Raw genomic sequence first — 6,980 nt, forward strand, 5'->3', positions numbered from 1 at the left:
CCTTAGAAAGGATGCCAAACGCTCTGTTCCAAGTTACACGTGGCCAAAAGCGTTCCAGATGATCCGAATCAACCCAGTTAGCTGTGTTTACGTAGCCAGGAAAAGGCATAACTTCTGAAGCCTGGTCCTATGGAAAATTACCAGAGTTTCTATCACTCCTTTAGCTTCCGGAGTGTGTGAATAATAGGCAATTGTATTCATCTGACCTTTGGACAGGCACCTTACAGTATTTTACAGAAATGTCCTTTGCTTTTCTTCCCTGTGGTTTCTTCTGTGTTAATCATTACTTCCTGAGGCCTGGAGCTATGCTTTAAATGGTCTTTGATGCCTGGCACAGTGCCCAAGGAACAGAAAAGTATTATGGAATTCTAGAATGTACCGTATTTTCCTATTTCTAGAAGCCAAGTTGTTTTCCACATTTTAACAACTCAGAACTAAAGATATTTATAATAATCGGTCTTGGTAGAATATTTCAGCTGTCAGGAGAAGAGGAAGTTGGGACAGTCTTCTTTGCAGGCTCAGCGTTCCTTTCAGCTCCCCAGCAACCTCATGAACAGAGGTCACCTAGCTGCTTTATTTGCACTCCAACTGTTACACTTTCATCTTAAGCTTGCATTCCTTGTTGTTACTGAAAACTGCCTTCAGAAAGGTTATGCAATGAAGTAACTCAAAACCATGAGGGAGGAAGCAAATGGCTTGTGCAACGAAAGGCACAATCACAAGGCCAGAGAGAGACAGAATTTCTTATCATTGCCCTGCCTGGTTTTCAGGAGTTCTCCTTTCCTCCCTGAGAACTAGCCTCTTCTCCAGAGACTGACCCTAAGCAGGCCACCCTCTCGGGCCAGCGGAGTGGGGGGGAGGTGCGTACATGATTGTAGACCTAACATCTGTAAGAGAGGTAGATCAAATCAGCAGGGGACTCTGAGGTGTCAGGCCTGACATAGGAAACTGGGAGAAAGAGGTGCTCTGCTGTTGTGTTTGCTCAGTTGTATTCAGCTCTTTAGGACTTCATGGACTGCAGCCCACCAGGTTTCTGTGTCCATGGGATTCTCCAGGCAAGAATACTGGAGTGGGTTGCCATTCCCTTCTCCAGGGGATCTTCCAGACCCAGGGACTGAACCTGAGTCTCCTGAATTGCAGGCAGATTCTTTACCACTGAGCCACCAGGGAAGCCCTTGTTGTTATCTGAAGCCAAAGATCTGGGTAAGGATACTGAGATGAGCAACATGAATGATTGGAATTTTATGCCCATAGGGAGGTACAGTGATGAGGTTCTCCGACCAGGATTTTGGGAGGTCTAGCTGCCCTCTGTGCTTGGTCACCAGCACAAAAGCAGGAAGGATTTCATGTCCTTACTGCAGGTAAAAAAAAATCTACCCCTGTTTCATCTACTACGCCAAACCTTTTGACTGTGTGGATCATAATAAACTGTGGAAAGCTCTTAAATACCAGACCATCTTACCTGTCTCCTGAGAAGCCTGTATGCGGGTCAAGAAGCAATAGTTAGAATCCCGTATGGAATAACTGATTGGTTCAAGATTGAGAAAGAACAGCTGTCTGCTGTCACCCTGTTTAATCTATACGCTGAGCACATCATCAGAAATGCCGCGCTGGATGAGTTACAAGCTAGAATCAAGACAGGAGGGAGAAACAACCACCTCAGATATGTGGATGATACCACTCTAATGGCAGAAAGGGAAGAGGAACTAAAGAGCCTCCTAATGAGAGTGAAGGAGGAAAGTGAAAGAGCTGGCTTAAAACTAAATAGTAAAAAAACTAAGATCATGGCAAACAGAGGTGGAAAAGGAGGCAATAGTGACAGATTTCCTCTTTTTGACCTCTAAAATCACTGCGGATGGTGGCTGAAGCCATGAAATCAGATGTTTGCTTCCTGGCAGGAAAGCTATGACAAACCTAGACAGTGTCCTGAAAAGCAGAGACGCTACTCTGCCAACAAAGGTCCATACAGTCAAGTCTTCCCAGTGGTCACATATGGTTGTGAGAGTTGTACTGTAAAGAAGGCAGAGTGCAGAAGAGTTGATGCCTTCGAACTATGGTGCTGGAGAAGACTTCTGAGAGTCCCTTGGACAGCAAGGAGATCAAAGCAGTCAATCCTAAGGGAAATCAACCCTGAATACTCATTGAAAAGACTGATCCTGAAGTTGAAACTCCAGTATTTTGGTCATCTGACACAAACAGCTGACTCACTGGACAAGTCCCTGATGCTGGGAAAGACTGAGAGCAGAAGGAGAAGAGGGCATCAGAGGATGAGATGTGTGGATGGCATCGCCGATTCAATGGACATGAACTTGGGCAAACTTGAGATGGTGAGGGACAGAGAGGCCTGGCATGCTGCAGTCCATGGGGTCTCAAAGAGTCAGACATGACTGGGTGACTGAACAACAACAACGCCGCAGGTAAATCTATTTGAAGTTCAGGGTTGTTACTAGAACTCTTGAAAAGTAACAGGATGACATCCTGTTTTCTTATTCTTTTATTATTAGTGTAGTATTTTATTGGAGTATAGTTGCTTTCCCCATGGAAAAGAAATGCAAAAAAGCAAAATGGCTGTTTGCGGAGGCCTTGCAAATAGCTGTGAAAAGAAGAGAAGCGAAAAGCAAAGGAGAAAAGGAAAGATATAAACATCTGAATCCATAGTTCCAAAGAATAGCGAGAAGAGATAAGAAAGCCTTCTTCAGTGATCAATGCAAAGAAATAGAGGAAAACAACAGAATGGGAAAGACTAGAGATCTCTTCAAGAAAATCAGAGATACCAAAGGAACATTTCATGCAAAGATGGGCTTGATAAAGGACAGAAATGGTATGGACCTAACAAAAGCAGAAGATATTAAGAAGAGATGGCAAGAACACACAGAAGAACTGTACAAAAAAGATCTTCACGACCAAGATAATCATGATGGTGTGATCACTGACCTAGAGCCAGACATCCTGGAATGTGAAGTCAAGTGGGCCTTAGAAAGCATCACTACCAACAAAGCTAGTGGAGGTGATAGAATTCCAGTTAGCTATTTCAAATCCTGAAAGATGATGCTGTGAAAGTGCTGCACTCAATATGCCAGCAAATTTGGAAAACTCAGCAGTGGCCCCAGGACTGGAAAAGGTCAGTTTTCATTCCAATCCCAAAGAAAGGCAATGCCAAAGAATGCTCAAACTACCGCACAATTGCACTCATCTCACACGCTAGTAAAGTAATGCTCAAAATTCTCCAAGCCAGGCTTCAGCAATATGTGAACCGTGAACTTCCTGATGTTCAAGCTGGTTTTAGAAAAGGCAGAGGAACCAGAGATCAAATTGCCAACATCCGCTGGATCATGGAAAAAGCAAGAGAGTTCCAGAAAAACATCTCTTTCTGCTTTATTGACTATGCCAAAGCCTTTGACTGTGTGGATCACAATAAACTGTGGAAAATACTGAAAGAGATGGGAATACCAGACCACCTGACCTGCCTCTTGAGAAATTTGTATGTAGGTCAGGAAGCAACAGTTAGAACTGGACATGGAACAACAGACTGGTTCCAAATAGGAAAAGGAGTACGTCAAGGCTGTATATTGTCACCCTGTTTATTTAACCTCTATGCAGAGTACATCATGAGAAACGCTGGACTGGAAGGAACACAAGCTGGTATCAAGAGTGCCGGGAGAAATATCAATAACCTCAGATATGCAGATGACACCACCCTTGAGTCAGAAAGTGAAGAGGAACTCAAAAGCCTCTTGATGAAAGTGAAAGAGGAGAGTGAAAAAGTTGGCTTAAAGCTCAACATTCAGAAAACGAAGATCATTGCATCTGGTCCCATCACTTCATGGGAAATAGATGGGGAAACAGAGGAAACAGTGTCAGACTTTATTTTTCTGGGCTCCAAAATCACTGCAGATGGTGACTGCAGCCATGAAATTAAAAGACGCTTACTCCTTGGAAGGAAACTTATGACCAACCTAGGTAGCATATTGAAAAGCAGAGACATTACTTTGCCAACAAAGGTCCATCTAGTCAAGGCTATGGTTTTTCCTGTGGTCATGTATGGATGTGAGAGTTGGACTGTGAAGAAGGCTGAGCGCTGAAGAATTGATGCTTTTGAACTGTGGTGCTGGAGAAGACTCTTGAGAGTCCCTTGGACTGCAAGGAGATCCAACCAGTCCATTCTGAAGGAGATCAGCCCTGGGATTTCTTTGGAAGGAATGATGCTAAAGCTGCAACTCCAGTACTTTGGCCACCTCATGTGAAGAGTTGACTCATTGGAAAAGACTCTGATGCTGGGAAGGATTGGGGGCAAGAGGAGAAGGGAATGACAGAGGATGAGATGGTTGGATGGCATCACTGACTCAATGGACGTGAGTCTGAGTGAACTCCGGGAGTTGGTGATGGACAGGGAGGCCTGGCGTGCTGCGATTCATGAGGTCGCAAAGAGTCAGACATGACTGAGCGACTGATCTGATCTGATCTGATCTGATAGTTGCTTTACAATGTTGTGTTAGTTTGTAGAATTGCAAATGAAACTACAGTAAGGTATCACTTCACACTGGTCAGAATGGCCATCATCAAAAAAATCTACAAACAGTAAATGCTGGAGAGAGTGTGGAGAAAATGCAACCCTCTTGCTGTTGTTCAGTTCAGTTCAGTTGATGGGAATGTAAATTGATAAAACACTATGGAGAGCAGTATGGAGGTTCCTTTAAAAAAAAAAAAGAAAGAAAACCAGAGCCTACCATATGATCCAGCAATACCACTCCTGCCATAAACCTGGAGAAAACTATAATTCGAAAAAACACATGCATCCCAGTGTTCCTTGCAGTGCTACTGATGACAGCCAAACAACCAAGATGTCCATCAGCGAGGTATGGATAAAGAGGATGTGTTACATATACACGATGGAATATTACTCAGCTGTTTTCTTATTCTTAAATACCACAAGCTGGTGCAGGATAGGTGACCTGCTCTCCCTTGTGGGAGGTGCAAGAACTGTCCTGTTTCTTGTTTCTGAATCAAGTTAGAACTGGCTTTGCATGGTCTTACGGCTAATTCTTCCTGGTTTCCCCAACAGAGCTGCAATAGACCTACTGACGTCACTTTTCCACATGCATCATATCCTCTCCACCCCATTTCCCCTGGAACCTCCCTTCCCGAGCTCCATCTGACTAATCTGCTCCACTGTCAGCCTGGGGACTCTCCATCCCCATCATCTGGTCCTCACCTGCCTGGTCTCCTGTACCCCCAACTCCTGTATCCCCTCAGGCTCCTCTTTGGAAGAGCTACATGAGAAGCTTCCTGATAAGAAGAGCATGAAAGGAAAAACATTTAAAGCTTTCCATTTTTCAAGATTTTATTGTCAATGACAAAAGAAAATAAAATTATGCAAAGAGGCAGGTTGGAGAGCCAACCCTGACTGAAGCATTGGTGTTAAGATGTGAAAGAGGAGTGTATTTTTGCTTCTAGTCTGCCCTGATGCTTACTGTTTCCTTTGAACAACCAGCTGTATATAAAGTCATATATGCATTCACTTAAAGCTTTTCATTCTCCAAACGCATACACTAAAAATAACAGGGCACATGGAATAAACAAGGTTGGGGCAGACCACACCACCCAACTTTGTAACAGGAGCAACAACAAAAACAATAAACATCTATTAAAAAAAAAAAAATGCTCAGTCAACCTCCACTAGAGCCTGCCCTATGCTGCGTTCCCGCTCCTCCTTAGTAGTTTTTTTGGACACGCCAATGCAGCACCCGTATCTCCAGGTCTCCTGGGAGTTTCACTTAGGCACCTGGCCCCAAGTTGTAGCAACATGCTTGTCACAGAGATAAGAGATATCTTATTTCTCCTTTGGATAAAAGCAATTAGCTAACAGATGTGACCAGTTACCCAATTACAGGTGAATTTTGGGTGAACTATGTATGACACAGGAGGGCATGGCAGCCCACTCCAGTGTTCTTGCCTGGAGAATCCCCACGGACAGAGGAGCCTGGCGGGCTACAGTCCATACAGTAGCAAAGAGTCGGACATGACTGAGCGACTGACCATAGCATGCAGCAGCGGATCTTACTTACCCAATCAGGGACCAAAGCTGTGCCTCCTGCATTGGAAGCGTGGAGTCTTAACCGCCAGAGCACCAGGAAGTCCCCTTAGGCAGCCTTTGAACTTGGGGGCTTGCATTTCCACTTTGAGATATAGAGGCATGTGTTTCTAAGAGACCAGTTTCTCAAAATTGGAAATCTGATCTAGGAGTCTTTTTTTTTTTTCCCCCCAACACAAAGGAAAATTCTTTTGCAACTTCCTTGTTTGTCTTCATGGTTTTACCAGATAGCTTCATGTTGGGAAATGTAGAGCAATTCTTGAAGCCACTAACCCAGTCCTTGCTTTCACTAAAGAAAGGTACTGCGGTAGGATTTCTTTCCTAAGGAGCCTGTATATGGCTATGGCTTGCTTTCTAACTGTGGAGAAAGTTTGCTCCTAATCTCTTGGAAATCCCATATCAGCATCATTACACTGACATCACTCCCATTTATCAACTGTGCATGGGCTAACTCCATTCACGAAACAAATGTGACGGCACCACAAACCGCACATTTTGTTCTTTGAAAGACTTCATGGAAAACACCACCCCTAAAAGCCTAAGATTGTTTTGCTTTTTTCATCCCTGTTTCCTCAATCCTCCATGTTTTTCTTCTTTGTTCTAACAAGCAAGAAAAAAATAGGCTTGACTTAGTAGTATTGTGTTTAGCTGTAAAAAGAAATCTAAAATAAAGTAGCTTAAATAAGACAGACATAAATTCTTTCTCACATAAAAGAAATCCAGAATCCACAAACAACAAATGCTGGAGAGGGCGTGAGGAGAGGGGAACCCTCCTGCACTGTTGGTGGGAATGTAAATTGATACAGCCACTATGGAGAGCAGTATGCTGCTGCTGCTGCTAAGTCGCTTCAGTTGTGTCCGACTCTGTGCGACCCCATAGATGGCAGCC

The 6,980-nt window shown here is 43.9% G+C and overlaps 1 protein-coding gene across 1 annotated transcript in view; it reads right to left on the reverse strand.

The window, feature by feature from the left end:
- The window catches only part of SDCBP (syndecan binding protein), a 53,306-nt gene extending 47,218 nt beyond the window's left edge, over nt 1-6,088 (reverse strand). Inside the window, exon 1 of the mRNA XM_070382373.1 lies at nt 6,066-6,088. The gene's annotated coding sequence lies outside the window, so the exon portion shown is untranslated. The remainder of the gene's footprint in view (nt 1-6,065) is intronic.
- Between the last annotated feature and the right edge of the window lie 892 nt (nt 6,089-6,980).

The sequence above is a fragment of the Bos mutus genome, chromosome 14 (assembly GCF_027580195.1).
Source record: "Bos mutus isolate GX-2022 chromosome 14, NWIPB_WYAK_1.1, whole genome shotgun sequence".
Taxonomy (NCBI): Eukaryota; Metazoa; Chordata; class Mammalia; order Artiodactyla; family Bovidae; genus Bos; species Bos mutus.